This window comes from Neolamprologus brichardi, chromosome 10, assembly GCF_056152115.1.
Source record: "Neolamprologus brichardi isolate AB-2024 chromosome 10, ASM5615211v1, whole genome shotgun sequence".
NCBI classification, from domain to species: domain Eukaryota; kingdom Metazoa; phylum Chordata; class Actinopteri; order Cichliformes; family Cichlidae; genus Neolamprologus; species Neolamprologus brichardi.
Window position 1 is genome coordinate 12,267,966 of NC_142113.1, and position 19,555 is coordinate 12,287,520.

The window sequence follows — 19,555 nt, forward strand, 5'->3', positions numbered from 1 at the left end:
GACTTTCAGCTAAAGATCTGTGTTGTCTTCTTATTTCTATAGCATACTCCATGCACACTAATAGGGCTGTGCGATATGACCAAGATCTCATATCCCGATATAAGAATTCTATCATCCCGATAACGATATAAATCACAAAAATGTAACATTTTCCGTAAATTCTGTGAATCTCGACTTGCGGGAAGTGTTTCCAGCTGCGCGTCATGTAGCTGGAGTGTTTTAACAGATGCATGAAACTATACATGAAACATTTTTAGACATAAGTTGTAACAGCCGCCGTTTTCTTTGTGAGTATTTATTACACGGCGTGCTGCGGGGAAAAGCCTGTTCTAACGTTTGAGTCTAAGGTTTATTTATTAGCACCTGGCGGCTCTTTTTTACTTCTCATGCGTAAATAATCTGCTCTTTCACGTGATTCAGTTTATTTTGAAAAGTCTCAACAGGATCTTGAGCTTTATTGTGAAAGGTTTACGTGGAACATAAACAAGCGGACACGCGATGGTGTTACCCTCGTTGTTGCTAACCACAATGCATAAAACAGGCGCTTGTCCGTCTGTAGTGTGGTTATATTAAATATAAGAGAAAGAGAGAACTTTAAGAAATTAATATAGCCACTACAGTGACCATCAAAACAATGAAAAAATATTGCAGTAAACAGTTTATTTTGCGACACCACGAAACAAACGATAGCGTAAAATGAAACGATATACGTTTTTATATCGTCATCCGATATATATCGTTATATCGAACAGCCCTACACACTACACACACATTACAGTACCAAAGCATTGAGCAGATAGTACAGGAGAAACATTCTGAAGTCCATTGTTACCTTGCCAGCAACCAACAAGACATCTAAGATTCATAAAGATCTCCCACATTTTACTGCATTATTCACCATCCGCCTACATAGAGATTAGTGGCGCTCTTTTTATGTAGGTCATGCTATTGGATAATGAGATGACATTTAGTGCTCATAAGCGGGCGTCACTCCATAATGAAGTCACATCATTGCGTTCTTTACACGCTGCACCTTTTTCCAGACTGCTCCCAGCTTCATCAGTGAAAAGTGACTATTTGTATAATTACTCAGACATTAAGCAATATTGCCTCTCGCTACATCTGTGCTGCTGGTATTGATGATGTCATTGCGGCCCTCTGCTGAAGCACTGACTTTCATTAATTAGACGGTGGCACTGCTGTTCACTCTGTGTTCCCATGGTAACAATGTGTAGTGTCTACTTTCTCCCAGCTATGCCCATCAAGCTGCCGGTTTCCATTTTTCTCCTGGTCGACAAGATTTCTCATACATAACTCAGGAAGTCATTTGTTATACTGTTGACTATTAATAAAGTGCCAAAGCAACCTTGCTGGCTGCATGCTTTGATTTCTCCTTACAGCAGTTTTAACTCACTCTCAACTCACAACAACAAATGAGATACATGCTTCAAGACTGCTACGCAATAAATGTACATGTTAACCTAAAGTTTAATACTGGCATCAAGGTTTTCCAGCATGTCACTGTTAATTTTACAGTATATGTGCCAAAATCTACACAGTTTAATACTGTAAGTACACATGTTGAAACTGCTCTTTAGTGCAAATATCTAATCAGCCAATCACATGACTAAAACTGGGCATGAAAACATAGTCTGATGATGACCGATCGTCATAATGGAAAAGAAATTTGATTTAAGTGGGCCAGAGAGGTTGCTCTGAGTATTTCAGAAATTGCTGATCTACAGGGATTTTCCACAAAACCATCTTTAGGGTTTATAGAGAATGATCTGAAAAAGAGAAGTCTCCAGAGAGCAGCAGTTCTCTGGGGGTAAATACCCTGTTGATGCCAGAGGTTACAGGAGAAGGGCCCAAGCTACTCAAGCCGATAGGAAGGCAGCATAACTCAAGACAACCACTCATCACAACCAAGGACTGCAGAAGAGCACCTCTGAATAAACAACAGATCCAACATTGAATATATGGGCTATAGCAGCAGAAGATCACACAGCGTTCCACTACTGCCAGATAAGAACAAGAAACTGAGACTACAATTCCCACAGACTCACCACATTGAGCAAAACATGCCTAGTCTGACGAGTCAAATTACTGCTGCAATATCTTGACTTTAGGGTCCAAATTTGGCTTAAACAAAATGAAACGCTGGGACCCCATAGTACACCACAGCAGACCCGAGTATTGTTCATCCATTTATGACCACAGTGCACCCATCTTTTTCATGGCTTTTTCAAGCAGGGTAATGCACCATGTGGCAAAGCTCAAATCATCTGAAACTGGTTTATTGATCGTCGCAATGAGTTCACTGAACTCAAATGACCTTTGGGAGGTGATGTAACGAGAGATTCGCATCATGAATGTGTAGCCTACAATCTTCAGTGAGATGCTATCATGTCAATATGGAGCAAAATCTCTGAGGAAGGTTTCGCGCAGTTTATTGAAGAATTAAAGTGTTCTGAAGGTAAAAGGGGTCCAATCCAGTACTAGAAAAGTGTACCTAATAAAGTGTATATTATAAGCCACTGCGTTGCCAATATACTAACATTTATTGCTTCCATAATTAATATTTTTCTACTGTAAAATAAAGTAAAATATACCTCTAAATACACTAGTCTTTCTGATCAGCCCTGTGTCAATATTTTCATGTATCATCTTTCTTAAACTATGATAAACTATGGTCACTTGCTTGGGTTGCTACAGGAGTTCTCACCTAATTTTAAATTTCTTTATATGGACTGTGTGCTCGGTGTGGCACACAGTGACTTGATGCAACACGATTAAGTTTATTTTCTGACTCAAATGAAAATAACACTGCAGTAAGACGGGAGAGTAGCTTTCTGTTGCTATTTTTTTAAAGACATCATCGTTGACACTTTTTTGCTGTGTCGACCTACACCACCATATTATCAGTGTGCAGCAGTTGCTTTCATTTTAGCAGAAATTTGTTAGTGTGGGCTCAGCTACAGCCTACAAACGATCTACCTCAACGCCACTTGTTAAAGAAGAACAAATGAAAAGAATTTCAAGACATATGTGGCTTAATGCTTCAAAATAGTGGGCTCTGTCTCACAGAAGGAAGAAAAATCACATCCGGAGGTGATGCTCAATGACTTTTCACACCGTGTAATTGAGTATAGATGGAGCACCACGGCTAAAGCCTTAGAGCTCATTCAAATTCATGAAATGAAAAAAGGAAAACAGTAAAGAAACAATTCATTATGTCCCTTCTCGGGAGAGTTTTCCCACAAGCTTTGCCCATCACCACCAAACAGACGCTCCACACTAATCCTGCCCCAGGCAACAGCTGAACCCCACTCTACTCAGAGGAGTTTAACACATCCACACCTGTGGGGGGAAAAAAAACTGTTCTTTTACCCTGTTTTCCTAACTGCACCTGTTAATGTACCTGTTGAATAATCAGCTAATCAGCTAAGGAAATGAATCCTAGTTCACATCAACCTCACAGTTACTAATTCACAACTCACAGCCATCAACCTAGTCAACCATTAGTCAACCTGCATATTTTATGTAGATTTTCTTCTTTATATATTCCACGTTTACTTTTTGGTAACACTTTAGTCAAAAGTGCCTTGTAATTACACATTCACCGCACAGCACAGAGTGTGTGGTGAATGTGGGTGGTCGCATCCTTTCAATGAGAAAGCAGTCCCACAAAACAAACATCCTTTCACCAGGTAGATCCACTCTCAAATTTTCTTATAATTATATTCTTTCAACAATTCCAAATGAATCACAGTTACTCCAAGCCTGTTATTGTCTGCTGCTGCTGCTCAGGAAAAAAAAAGAAAAAAAAGGTGCAATTACCTAAGGCAGTGTGAGCAAATATGTGGGTCACCATTCTGGGGCATGGGTGGAAAGGGCAGCGGAGCTCTTTCTTTTCACCACTCAAGCTCAGATCCCAGGTTAGATCTTTGATTAGATTCCGGCTCATTCTTAAACATCGCCTCCAAATGAAGCATTTTTGAGTTGTTCACCCGAACGTCATTGTTATGAATTCACCAGTGAGTGTTTATGAAACTGCAACCGGCCCCTCTGTTATGCACAGACTCTGAAGTGAACTTAAATAGCCTTTTGCAAAGAGTCCATGGAAAAAATGACCTTATGTCTCCATTCCTATCTACTGCTGTTTCATTTTCCTGGTTATGAAACGATGGCTTCCATATCTTCAAGGCTCTCCTCCTGAGAGCACGCAAACCTCTCTTAAGTTTCACAGAACAGTAGAAAGCAGCTTATAAATTATTCTCTTTGAGGAAAGACTAAAACACATTGAATATTGGCTTCCTCTATGGCCAAATATCCATTCTGCCTAATTCTTATTCTACAGAAACAAAAAGCAGTGGACTGCAGATATTTGATTCGATTTGATTATTTTTGAGCTACATGAAAATATTTCATGTTATTTTAGGCAGTTTAACATTTCAGCTGAACTACAGGATACAAAACCTGCTCATCGTGCATCTTTTATTCATCCGATGAGTGGTTTAAAAGTAGTACAAATGTTAACACGTAATCAGGATGGATGCTCAGTCAACTGAGAAAGTGGATTAATAACATCTACATTATTAATGACAGAAGGCTGGATCATCAGAAGTCTCTGGAAAACAACCCGCATAATGACTAGTTTTCATATTTTTAAGTTTTTACCTGTGATGCTTCTTTCCTACACTACATTTGTCTTCTTGGACTTCTTGGAGTAGCTGTCCATGCCACACAGTTCAGGTGCAGCTACTTTAGCTTTGTTTAGCTTTTTGTTAACTTTCTTCTGACTGGCTGCATCTCGCAAACAAAAGAACTTTTGGCTTAAAAGGATTTCTTGTACCTACATTGATTTTAATAACTGAAATTCCACCATGTTTATTGTGAGCATAAACCTTTGTTACAGTGTATATGTGCAAATATGAAAAGAAACACAACTGGTTTTCTCTCTATCAGACAGCTAAGCGTAAAGAGGCCTTTGCATCTGAGTGGAACTGTGTGTGCACATTACTCATGCTTTAATGTGATAATAATTCATGAATCATGAAGTGTCCTTCAGGAATCCTAAAATCACTGCCAGCTCTGTAAGAAAAACTGAAAAAAAGTATTTTTGGCTTCCTCTTGATGGTGGAATAGAACTTCCTGTAGATTTTCATCCATTTTATCATATGTTTCTTTGTTTCTCTTAAGATGCACGTGCACTCACCAGCTATTTTTTTAGGTACACCTGTTCAACTACTCGTTAATTGAAAAAATGTAATCGGCCAATCACATTTATACATGTAGACATGGTCAAGACGACCTGCTGAAGTTCAAATCGAGCATCGGAAAAGGGAAGAAAGGAGATTTCCAGTGAGGGGAAATTTTCTGGGTGTAACGAAGAGGTGTTTCATTACTCTGGGCAAAAATGCTTTGTGCCCTTTCTTATGCTACTTTCCACTGTGCTGGGAGAAGACTGGAAAAATGTTGCCTGGTCTGATGAGTCTTGCATTGCAACATTCAGACGGTCGGGTCGTTTGGAGTGAAAACAACATGAAAGCTTGGATGAGGTAATGAATATTGTCCAACCACTTATGGCCACACTGTACCCTGATGATGGCTTTCTACGGGATAATCTCTCAAAACTCAAATCATCTCAAACTGACTTCTTAAACGTGACATTGAGTTCACCTTGTTTTATCTGTGCCATGAAGAATTAAGGTGGTGCTAAATGGTGGGAAAGGGAGTTCAACCCAGTACTAGCAAGATGTACCTAATAAAGTGGACAGTGAGTGAATATCAGTAAAAAAGTTTAAACACTTAAATTGTTTTTAAAAAAACCTCAGAAACTGGAAAGTTTTAGTAGGAAAGTTAATAAATTCCTTGGCTGGACCCAGACTAAGAATGAAATTCAAGTATCACAGCACTATGTGAACTCTCCAGTTCGCCATCAGTGGACATGTTCAGGTTTTGCTCCATGACATCACAGATTACATATGGCTTACTTAACATTAAAGGAAGAAAGAAATGTGTGTGGGAGGGCTCTTTTCATTTCGCCATCAGACCTGACACGATCTTGTTGTGACTCCACTGAAGCAAACAACGTTGTAATGCACATGCAGCCAACACCCTCAACTGGAGATCTGAATCACTAGATCTAGGTCACACACATACTGCGAGGCCCATTTTTCTTCTTCATCTGACACACAATGTGTGGCCACACCCGATTCTTAAACGTAACCTTTTGTAGTGAAGCAAGAATAAATGTTACATCCTGTGAATCAGCTATATTTTAGAGACACACGGGGGGGGGAGGGAAGCATTTATTTGTAGACAAAGCACACTGTGTATCACTCAGATGATGATAACAGCTTCTAAAAGAACCTCATTTATGTAGATCCGCACTCCTTTGAATGATGAAGTACCATACAAACCTTTCCGAAAGGTCAGTATTAGTGCAGTGTCACTGAGGAGCTCTCACACATGTTAGTTTCAGGTAATGTCATTTCATGCCACAAATAAAAAGAGAGGAAGCAAATTCACATAATGTGACTGGTCTCAGTGCCAGAAAAAGGAAAGCTTTTTCTTTTTATAAAAGGAATAAATAGATTTGAAAAAGCCAAATGTCTTAATGATGGCGTAATGGCTCTGAGCCTGCAGCTACTGAGGACAATCACTGTGTGCTTTAGAGCAAGAGTTCAGCGACACCAGCAAGGCCGATGACGTCAGTAGAGGCAGTTATATAACTGGTGCTGAACATTTTGTCTGTCATAGTTACAAGGCCAAAGAGGGTGACATGAATACCAGTCATACTCTCAGGAGTCATGTGCAACATAGTTCCACTGGCCAAAGGAAGCAAAAGGCAAGCAGGCCTCGGTATAGAGGGGTATGGAACAAAAAGGAACGGCTCTGATTAATGATAACAGTCTGCATGTCTGTCTTATGTCTGCCCTTACGGCTATAAATGCTTCCACATTATCTTCTTACTGGAGATTGATCAAGTATTCACAAGTCTAAAAATTCCCAAACAGCACGTCAGACCAACAGGTCGAAAGAGTCTAAAGATGAGACTGGGATGTGTGCGGCTTTGTCAGCTGCAAAGTTTGATAAAAAACTATAACAGTCTGAACAAACACTACAAATAGAAATTATTTAGACATACACAGTAGGCCGCACAAGATTATCAACAAACAAAAGAAAACAACCTGAAAAAAAATCATAGTTTAGAGAAGTTCATAATTTAAAACTGTCAGTTTCACTTGGTATTAGTTTAATTTAATGGCGACTGTTGCTTCTAGCACCATAGAAGATAGACCCTGTAGCAATGAATGGTGTAAATAAACAGTGGCTTTTGGCCTTAACCCAAATACTGCTACACACTGTACTGACACCTCTGCCATCATTGATTATCCTTATAGGCCACTTTCTTAACTGGCTCTTTTATTGATTCTTAAGAAAAATTTATGAGAGGAAATAAGCAGAATTCCCCAGAGTCAGTGTAACAATTTCATTATCACTGTCACAAAAATATGCCAGCACTGATATAAGGAAATGATAAGGTGTGTGCCATGTGATTCCATGGACCATTTAGTACAAGCTTTCAGCTGGAACCATTTCTTACTTCCCATCAGGAGTTCTCTGGAATATGTTACCTAAGAATCAGAATTACCAGACAACAGCGATCTAAAGCCAACAAATAAAGGCTGTGGATTGGCCTTTAAAAGGGTAAGCGTCACTTCAGTGTTTTTATAATCATTTTAACTAAGCAATTTGACTGATTTTTATTGGACAATACACATTTCACATGCATTCAAAGTTGCTAATTATAGTTGTTCGCCTATATTTGATTGTAAAGCTAAATTGTGGCTGCTTTAAAGCCAGCTGTCTCCAGGGTAACATCTGCAACAGAAAGGCTCTGAAATATTCTCTGCCCAGCTGTGACAGATGTTACACAGAATTTGCAAAGAGGCAAAGACGCTTACTTCTTACACCAACCATAACCTGAGAATCAGTGCAATAGCAAAATCATGTAACATGGAACTTGAGGCAAAGAGTGGAAATAAAGTTCCACTATAAATAAAAAAAATGCCTACACAAAGGAGCCGACAAGGTAATGTGTTTATGTATTTTCTGGCAGCAGTCCATTTTTAATAGCGTACGGTTGAGGCGAATACATAAAAAAATAAACCACACTATATATATATTTTTTTTTAAAAAAGCACAATCTCTTGCCATTTATTACTTTAAATTTATTTTATACCTGAGAAAGCAATATCTCACTCAAGGCCCTAGTGCTTTAGAGAATATCGGCATGGCTGTGGCCTTGTCCCTGCAAACCATTCAGAGCTGTACTAATATTCAATAAACAGCACTCACTCTTGTGTGATATTGCTTGATTAAGCTGTCTCAGACCAAGGATGGTGCCCTCTAGTTTGATAGTGAATCACTGAAGCAATTTCCCTGGTTCCAGCTTCTCAGATGTAAGCCTTCGCTGCTTTTTTTGGTTTGGTTGGTTTGATATAAATCATAATTGTGGTTTTTCTATATTTTTATTAACCAATTATAATTGGGCCTTAAAAAAACCCTTGATGAAACTAATCCTCATGGGGACAATCCCAGGAAGAGAAGACCACGAGTTATGTCTGCCACAGGGGATAAGTTCATTAGAGTTACCAGCATCTCACATTAGAGACACATTACTTCCCAGAGTTCAAGTAGCGGACACACATTAACACCAACTATTCGGATGAGACTGCGTAAACTGGGCCTTAAGGGTTGATTCCTATGGGTTACCAATTCCAACAAGTAATAAAAAGACACAATAGGACAAAGAAATACCCTGAATGAACCAATGAAAAACTGCATTTTGTTCTCATAAGTGTAAATTTGAGATTTTTGGTTCAAATTGCTGCGTCTTTGCAAGACTTTGCTGTTGACAGCTGTTGGAGATTTGTTCAAAATTAATGGCAACACTGCTTACCCAGCAGAGCTAACACAACATCATGGTCTGAGCTCAGTTTGTTTGTCATTGTGACAAAGATCCAAAACACATCTCCAGGAAATGAAAGCCTATAACTACTAAGATATAGAGCAATAGAGCGCAACATCAGAAAGCTCAGCTAACAGAAAGCTGATATGATCTGGGATAACATCGGGGTCAGCAAGTGCACAGCAATAAAACTATTGCCTTTGACAACTTCATTAGACTTGGACACCAAATTAAGAATTCAAAGGTGTTGGTTGAGCAAGAAATTCTGGCTCTTTAGAAGAAGGTGGTTCAAGACTTTTGCACTGTACATGTAACTAAATAAAAAATGTTTTCCATAAATAGAACCGACTATAATAACATTGTTGCAGAAATGCTGCTGTTTGTGTTGTGGTATGACTGAGTTAATTACTTCTTGTAATTGGCTCCATTGTCCTTGGGTCACTTGGTTGTAAGATTATGGTCATTAAACTTTAACTACAGTTGAAGGAAGTTCCTAGAGAAGCCACAGTGATTTCAGGTTTACTTAACTTCCTTAACATTCAGCTCTGTCCTAAACAAGGTTATTATAGTTAACTTAGACATAAAACTGAATGTGAAAAAAATATATGAATATCAAAATTTTAATATAATATAGTTAAAAAATAAACAAATTAATTAAAATACAATAATAATAATAACAATTTGACTGACACTTTAAATTAAACTAATTTCATTTTTTCACCCTGGTGTTTACGACAGAGTTGGCTGTTGGGGAAGTTCATTAAAAATCACTGTGGCTTTTGTAGGAGACAAGCGAGCCATGGACAATGGGGCCAATTACGAGAAGTCTCAGTCAAACCACAACACAAACAACAGCATTTCTGCAACAATGTTGCAAAAGTCAGTTGCATTTATAGATTTATAGACTGTAAAAGTCTTTAACAACCCTTCAATTCTCAATATTTTTGCTTCCAAGGAGCCAGCCTTTCTTATAATTTTTGGATTTGAGTAGCAGTTCTCCAGGCTAGGAAAGGTTTTTCAAAGAGGAGTCATTTCTCTTGTTAATTCATTACGTCACTTCACACTGAGACAATCAAGCATAAAAATGTACCTAACTCAAAAGATGACCCAGTTGTGTTCTCACATAACAGACAACTGAGCAAATAATCAATTTTAACAAGTACCTTTAGGAACTTTAATAGAAGCCTTTTGAAAAACACATTTTCTTCCCATTTCTTTAGGTGAATCTATGAAAAAGCAAAACATAGCACATTTTCAACAGGAATAAAATTGTTTTTTTACACTAACAAAATTATTTCCAAGGAGCTGCTAGCTGTACAAAATTGGCATATCTCGCTTTGTGTCCTTAAAAGCTTTTGAGAGAAATGAAAAAGTCAAGGGCAAAAGAAAAGACTACCCAGGGCAGATGAACAGTATCTAAAATTCTTAAGAAACATGAAAGAATTCAGCAGCAACAAAGACAGAGATGCATCTGCTGTTCACTGAAGCCTCAGAAATGGCCTCGGTGAATAGGGAGAAAAGGCTGAGGTGTGCCAGATTACACAAGAACTGGACTGAAAATCAGTGGCAACAGGTTTGATGGAGAGATGAATCCTAATCTCAAATTTCTGTTTCAAATTGTTACTGATATGTAAAGAGGAGATCAGGAGAGAGGTGCAACAGTGAGGGTCTGCAGCCATCTTCAAAACACAATCTTATTAAAACTGATGGAATTATGACTGTGTGTCAGATGTGTTGTGTTTTTGTTGTTTTCCCTTTGTATGTTTTTTAATCGCAACTTTTTCCACTGATAAATAAGTCTTTAACCATTAAAACCTGTGAGGTCAAAACTGATTTGCCAGAACGGTGTTTTTCTTTCCACGGTCATTCATTTGTGCTGTTTTCTACAACACACACTTCCTGTTTGTGTTTAATAGTGTCACAAAAAAGCTGTTATCTTGACTCACACGGGACAAAGTAACTTGCTTCATGCACATCTCCTCTGGGACAGAGAGCACACAAAACACTTGAAACAACAAGAGCTGTTGTTGGTAAGAAGCAGTGAAAGTCTAGCTCTGATGGAAATTACAAATACTCTGAATGCCTCTTTCATGTAGTCAGGGAGCCTGTTTCCCATCTCTCTCAGCTTTTTTTCTGTTTTATTACCTCGAACTTACCTATTTAAATGTTTTGGCTGCTGCTCTGTCCAAGTACGCATGCCACTGTGGTGCTCATGTCTGCTTTTCTTGATGTCTGTGGAAATAACTGGCTAACCTAAAGTCTTACATTGTATTTGTATGCCTTCTAGTTTTATGTGGAAGATTTTAAATTAATATGGTTTGTTAAAGAAAAAAGCAAAACACCGTGATAAGACTTGAAGTCAATGTCAGTACTGAGACAATAAGGCCAAAATGAGCTAATCACACACACAAAGATGACACCTCTGGCGTTCGGAGGTAAGCGGGACTTGGTTATTTGCAACCTCTGATCTATTAATCAACCTGTTGTGAGATTACACCCCATTTCATGCGTTTGTGATGAATCATCATGGGTTGAACATTCAACATTCATTCTATGTGGAGCGCAGCTCTGTTTTCTTAAAGAGACAGAAAGCAGGAGGAGTCCCTTTGCTGTTACACAGACCTACACCATTTGTGCATGCCCAGTCACACTAAGCAGCTCTAGCAATATTCAGACTAGCTTTCAGTTTAAGCTTGCAGGACATGGCCCAGTAACCTACTTTCCCCACAACATGCTCTGTAACATCAGAGAAGAGGCTATGTGTCATCAGTTAACTAACCTTCACCACAGCATAGTTTCAGCAAAGAGATGAAAGAAGAAGAAGAAAATCACAGACACTAATCACAGTTATATGTCAGGACAGAAATGTCTACATGGCCTCATGCTCAGTTTATACTTAAAGGTGAAATAAATCCTGATAGAACTCATAACTTATATTCCCTGCATTTAAAGGTCTCCAGGGGAGGAGACTAAAACTAAAAAAGACCACATGAAGAAGATTAGAGAAGAAAACGTTCAATTTGAGAGCAGAAAAGTCTCAAATTGCCATTCCACTGAGTACAGGGCAAGCGATTACATTACAATAAATGTTGGTTATAAAAAAAACAAACAGATGTGTAACATTTGTGGCAGCATTTCTCAAAACTCTGAAATCCTTGTTTGCCTCGAACACATCTTAGCAGAACCTCAGCAGATTGGGTTTCCCTTTTTTCTTCTGTGCACAGACTCGTGTATCAGGTGATCAGCACTGTAAATGGTTAAACCCCACTACCTGACACCCTCAAACCAGTCTTCTGGGTTTCTGGGTTACCACACACACAAAAAAAACGAAACACCCACACCTGTGTCAGTGGTTCACAGTGCACTACTGACACAGGTGGTCCAGGCTCACTCTACATTTGTTTATCACCCAGAGGCCAAATTTTTTAGTCTGACAAGTGGTGGATGGCCTTCTCCATGATACCTGTCGGTTACTGGAAGCTGTAAAAGGATTTTGATTGACTCCTTTATACTGTTTTCATAGTGGTAAACCTAATGCCAAAAGTGGAATCCACAACTTTTTCTAGCTCACCGTGTAACAATGTTCTGATTGTCCCATTTAGCAGCAGGATTAGAATTGGCTGAAGGGAGACGAAGACAGCATGAGTCATGAGGCAGGCCCAAATGTTTAGCAGCACGATATAAAGAGGAGCATATGGTGCAATGAACAGCCCAGTTCAGTCAGTCATGGAACAGCCTCATCCTGCCCCGCTCAGCTGTCAGCACACATCCTCATCACTGCTCATGGCTCCTGGGCCAACCTCAGCACTGACACAGCAAGCCGGAAAAATGGCACAAGCCTCAACACGAGTGTAAGTAGATGGACACACAGGATAATCTTTTAGACTCTGACAGCAGCACACTTTGGAGCAAAGAAAAAAAACAACCAAAATGCCCCGGATCCCTGGCTCTGGGTTTTGTTTCGCATCAGGTCCCCGAACTACAGCTGTCACTGACATAGCATCGGTCATTCAGATCAGACATTCAGATGTATATCAGAGCTGATTTTACTAGGACAAGTGTCTTGGCTTATCAGACTCTAGTTTGTTTGTCTGTTCGTGCCAATTAAGCCACATTCATATTTCATTCCTCATATTTCAAATCACACACACACAAGAATCTTCCTTTTTCAGATGGAGTCAAGTGTCTCCATATGGAAAAAACTGACATTTCAGAGCTATGTCAGCACATAGATTCCATTATACAGTAGTTACTGCACTTACTAAGATTCTTACACAGCTCCCCACAATATAATGATTATAACACACACTAAAGGACTAAGACTTTCTTCACTTAGTAAACAGAAATAAAAAAAAAACAAAAAACAATCTAAACAGTTATGTATGTGTTTGATTGGGACATAAAGAAGCAGATATACCATCTATTGCTATTATAAACACTGTGAAGCAGACTGAATCAGGAGAAGAGGGTAGCTACTAAAAACAACTTTTTAAAATATTATTATTATTTGAAAGTTTCCAATTTGAAGCCACATTTATAACAACCGTAACAAGTAACGAGCACAAAACCGGACACTCACCTTATTCTGCCGAATAAGGATCCAAACAGGAGCGGCTGTATGTGTTTGTGTGTGTGAGTCTGGGTTTTAACAAATAAAACTCAGACGTGTTACATTCCAGAAAGTTGCTCACATGTGAAACTGCACTGCAGTCTTGCTAACGATTCCTGCCGCTGGCTGTATTTAGGCTGCAGCACGCTGCTGAGGTGACCCAGCCTACAAACCTCACACGTTCATTAGAGCGCGCTGGTCAGTCCGGCTCCTGTCCGCGGATTCATGCAGGCTGAATGAAGAGCCTCCGGCAGCAGCCAGAGTGCGCCCGCGCTCACAGCCCCGCCCACTGGTCCACATACTATATTAAGTTATGTGAGCAGGCTGGTTGCAGTCTGGCGAAGAGCGGAGGCGGCCTTTTAAGCCCCGCCTGTTCTCACGACGTTATTGGAGGAAAGTGCCATCCAATACCGCCCTCTCCACAGGGTTACCGTAAGGGGGCGTGGCTTAGATAAGTCGTCTGCGTTTGGTAGAATACACTACAGCAGGGCCGTGCAGAGAGGTTTAAAGGGGCGGGTGCTCAAAGTTAAAAAGGGGCACATTGAGCCAGGCTGAATAACAACAACACACATTCATCAAGAATCTAATATGGGAAGGGCAGGGCTGTGTTGATCTGAGACTGTAGACATTAAAAAGTCCATAGGAGAGATGGTAGCTGATTAAACAAGTGTCATGAGATAATAACAAAATGCAAAGATTGGTGACAGCGCTTGGAACCATAAGGCAACAAAAAACTGTGAGAAATAATTTAGGCTCTGCCTGTGAATCACTCTTTGCTTCTCTTCTTCCTTCCATCCCATCATTTCATATATCACTCTCCACTTGCTGTCTATGTGAGAACAAGGCACAACTTGCTATTGCAATAAACTATAATTTAATTATCCACACGTAACAACTCTTGCACTTAATCTATAATAAAATGATGACAGAAAAATGTTATAGCACTGCCTTTAGTAGCCTCACACAGCTCTACTGTTTCCTCCTCATGTCCTTACCAGCCATGTCTGGACAATGTTATATCATGAGTAATATTTTTTTTTTTAAATCCATCTAAATAAAACACACACATGCACGAACACACAGTGACATTTTAGACCTTCTTCAGAATACTGTATATACTATGGGCATCACGGTGCTGATCCAGAATCCTTACATTATTATTTATTACTAGAGCTACAATAATAAAGCAATGAGGAGGGGGAAGTAATAAATATGAAATAATGTATTTATGATGATTCCATTTGTTTCACTATCCACTCTGTGCAGGGGCAAAGCTTATTACATTTTTAAACTGTAGAGATACAATCATTTTACTGCTGTAAAATCCAAATTTTGTCTTATTTAAAATATAAATCTAATATAATCTGCTTCTTAATGTATGTTCTTTAAAATACAGCGTGTGCTTTTTAATATATTATAATTATAATAATGCATAATTATGTGGACATGCATATTAGACCGTTTTTTAGTGAAATATAATCCCTCCAGAAAGGCAGGAAAAGCCCGGAAACTTACTTTAAAACTAAATATGTTCCCTAAAACGGTGACAGAACTACAGACCCATGACAGCCTTACACAGGTAGCCAGCAGCTATGACCAGCACTACTTGTGCAGTTAATAAAAGGACAGGTAATGTTTGTCACGCTGTTGCACACACAGCACGCTCGTTTGTTTCAGTTCGTCAGTTGCAACAAGACAGCTTACCAACGTGTACGTAATAAGCTAATACTCCTGTGTGCTATACACTACAGTGTACGCTGTACACCTACTTACTGGTTTTGTCGCATCAGTCTGTGTCTCTGAGTTAACCTGTGTTTCTCCTACAGCTCTGGACCGCAAAAAATGCGCGTGCTCTTTGTGAGCTCGTTCCCGGCTCGTAACCAGCGCGTTCTGCCGTCAAGGGCGATCATTGGTTAAATTTGATCATGTGACTGATGCAAGCCAGATCCTTTTATTTAGCAAAACTGTGATTAATAGTTAAATATTATTGTTGAGGGGCACAGACAGGACTCTGCACGCACACACACATTAAAAAAAAAAAAAATTTTAAAAAGTTGCCTCAACAAAAGGGCACTTTGGGCACCCATCAGGAAAGGGGCGGGTGCTCAAGCCCCTCTAGCCCCCTCCTCTGCACGTGCCTGCACTACAGGTAGAATATCGCGTGGGTGCAACACAACTGAAGATTTTAAGGCGTTTTGAAGATCACAATTTGGCTGTTTCACACAACACTGTTCGGCTTATTTGTGTGACTCGTGGTCTCTGGGTCAGCCACAGAGACCACGTAAAGTTTGTTGGTCTGAGAGACGCACCGCTGAGTCGTACCTGTCCCCTACTTTCTCCTCAGTCCAACCAATCAGTGGACGCTGCAGCGCCACCTTTAGTTCAGTGCGTAATATCTGCATGGGTAAACTGCTAAGAGTGCAACAGCTCAAATGAGTCACTCCAGTATATGCAGTTGGTTGAGGCTGGAAGAGTTGTACCTCACTGAGTTTCTCTGGTTTGCTATTTTACATTACAGCTAGGTCACTACAGGTCACTACTCATGCATACCATGCATACTTCACAAACAATGAAAATGGTTGAGATGTTAGTGGATAAGCAGATATGCTTTTAAATGCTGTGTTGTAGGTCAAAGCAACTGGGGTCCAAACATCTGTCAGTCTAGAATTGTCCTGCCCAGAGCCCAGACCTGAACGTTATTGAAGCGGTGTGGGATCATCTTGACAGTGAACATCCAAAGAAGAGCTTTGAACGTCCTTCAAGAACCCTTGGAGAACTATTCCTGAAGAAGAAAGCTGCCTAAGAGAGTTTAGATTGACTTTCAAGCTCATTACAATTGTGAAAACTCTGTTTTTGCCCTATATACTCTATGTTCTTGTTTGTACAAAAATCACTGGACCTATTTTTCAGTTTCCAATCAAAATATAAAGAAATAACGGGTGGCTCTTTGCTTTTGCACAATGCTTTATTTATAAATCTGTATTATTTCTAGGGTGGCATATAAACACAAGAAAATTTATGTGACAGGAAAGGTTAGCTCCTTTTGAAAAAGGCAGCTGAAGCACATGTTCAGATCACACTCCTGCAGATCAGTTCTGGAGGCATTTGTACAAAGTTAGACTGATTTGTGGTTTTTCCTATGTCTAAAGACAAGGTAGCATGTAACACTAAAACAATTCTGTTGTGAGAGTTGCATCCAAAGCATGATCAAATAGGCCAACACCCCCACTCCTTCACTTCATCTGTCAAAAGATATGCTGTCTAATAGACCTCTCACAGGATATGTGTCTCTAAATCACTCCTCAGGAGGGGAAACAAGGCCAAATGCTTCGAGTGGGTTTCATGACCGTAACAGAAGGGTGTATGTAAGGATACTGCCAGAAGGGAGAATGACACCACAGGATATAAAATCATTTTCAGGCCACATAGATGTTTTGTCTCCAAAGAAAACTCTTTTGCAACTGCCTGCGAGAAAGCGTGTGAGTCTGCCAGTCGTCGCACATCATTTTCCTTTACAATTTTCCCGGTGAATAGCTATTCATGAACAGGGCAAAGACCACATGGCTCTACGTGAGGAGAAATAAATCTACACCATCGCTCCACTGTTATTCTATATATAAAAAGCTTTATCGTGGAGTCAAACCACACACATAAACACACACTCACACACAAAGAGTCCTCTTCAAACAATGACGAAGTGAACATAAGCTGCCAATTCTCTCAAAAGCAATATTTGAACAAACCACAGCAAACGGCAAGAGAACTTTTTTTTTTTTCAATTTAACTGGAGATCACGAGGGAACCTTGAGAGTGTACGTATGTGAGCGAGTACGTGAAGCCACAACTCAAAAATCCAATAACAATCACAGCTTTGGAGCTGTGATCTGTGATGATGGGTGTTGTGTCAGCCAGCCGTGCACGGTGAGAAACTTCAAAAGAAGTTTATACGTAATCTTTGTTTGTTCATTTTTTGCTAGTTACAAAGAAGGAAAGCATAGGGTATTTATTTTCAGCTTCCCAAATAAAATAGTGACCTCACCTTGGTGGTTATTTGAGACTCAGACATGCTCTCAACCTTTCCATGAGTCTTTCTATCTAAGCCAATGAATGGAGCTTTTTCAGTTTTTAGATTTTCAAGGAATCGTGTGCAGGGTTCAGCTTCAGTATAACACCGATACATTCTGTGGTTTTTTGTCAACACGTGTGAATAATATATCATTAATGTTTACGCATGAACTATTTAAATACATAAGTCTGTCAAATTTGTTTCTACGTGTGCAAAAATGTGTGTTTCAAAAACATTTCATCATGAAAACATGTCAGGGTGTAAAACATGACTGTGCATCACCCAGAAAACTTCACCCAGGGTGACAGTAATAAAATAATGAAAATATATGTCTCAACAGTTCTGCATCATTTCGAGTAAAACTGCATAATTTAGTGTTACTTACTAAAGTAAGAAAGGCCATGAGGTTTTCTTCTCCTTCTTTCACTTACTCCCTTTAGGGGTCACCACAACAGATCAGTTGCCTCTCTTTTAACCTATGCACAACATCCTCTACACCCTCTTTCAAAAGTACTTCCTATCTTCTTTTACTACCCAAATGGACACATACTTCACCATAATGTGTTCTTACCCTGTTGTTTTATGTGGGTCTTACAAATGAGAACAACCTTCATTACAAAGATATTGTTGCAAGATGTTATGAACGAATCTGTAATTGACACAGGTGGATGGTTCGAAACTGTAAGCAAAGTGCCAAAACTATGGCTCCGTCCTAAACTCTTTACGCAGCCCTGCTACGAGCCGAGCCGCACTTATTATACTGGCGTGTTCATGAAACATATCAGAAATGATCTAAACTGAGTTTTTTATCTCAGAATTGCGCAGAGACTTTTCTCTATTGAGTCTGTTACAAACACAGTGAGATGTCTGTCAGAATATAGCTATTAATGGGACTGTGTCAGTGTAGTAGACTAATATCTGAGCCATGTGCACATTTACCCAGGTGGCACAGTAACGGTACTTTAATTATCACAGGAACTATCCATGATCAATCAAATAATGTTAGGTGTTTTTCTACACATCTTACAGGTCTTCTGTTAAACACAGATTTCAGGTTCATTTGGTGAAGCTGTTAAAAACAATGCAGCTTTCCTATGGATAAAGCTCCACCTGAGTCTCAGCCCCTGGGACCTCACACACAGTGCCCAGAGACGTCTATCTACACCTTATATATATATATAAAAAAAATTGATCATCCATCAATTCTTCCCATTTGTGAATTACATAATTATTTTATTAAAAATTAATATTTTTATTAGTAATTGCCTTATTATTTTTGTAATATTTTTATTAGGCCTCCATCACTCATTCTCACTTGGGACTTCCTTTATAGAGTTTGCTGGCTTTGAGCTGTTTCTGGTTATCACTGAAGTGAAATGGCTGGGTTTTTATATATAAACTATAGAAAACACTGAATGGATAAACCTGTGATTGCAGCATTACAATAATTTACCTCTAAAAGCCTGTAAAATTAAATACATCTTCTTTTCTTATATTTACCTGTTGAAAAATGATACAGTCTGCTTTCTATTTCTAGAGCTCCCTTCCTAAGCATTTTAAGAACAGCTCTTATTGGCTGTTTAGCAGATAATTCCAGTCACTTCACTGAGTTAGGAACCTTCCTAAACAAAAAACATCCATGAATCTCCTCTATGCTTGTTCTCTTTTCCTCCTGCCTGGCAGCTTCATCTTCAACATGCTTTACCCAACGCATCCACTATCCCTCCTCTGCACATGCCCAAACCCTCTCAACCCTGCCTCTCTAACATTGTCTCCACAAAGGCAATGATGTTCAAGCCCACTCTTTAGAACTCAGCCTTGCAAAGGTGAGCTGGTGGAAATAAATGCTATACTATTTCACAATTTAACAAGCTGCATATTTTCTTTGTTACTGTTAAAG

The 19,555-nt window shown here is 39.3% G+C and overlaps 1 protein-coding gene across 1 annotated transcript in view; it reads right to left on the minus strand.

The window, feature by feature from the left end:
* The window catches only part of npas2 (neuronal PAS domain protein 2), a 44,270-nt gene extending 30,426 nt beyond the window's left edge, over positions 1–13,844 (minus strand). Inside the window, exon 1 of the mRNA XM_006802108.3 lies at positions 13,560–13,844. The gene's annotated coding sequence lies outside the window, so the exon portion shown is untranslated. The remainder of the gene's footprint in view (positions 1–13,559) is intronic.
* Between the last annotated feature and the right edge of the window lie 5,711 nt (positions 13,845–19,555).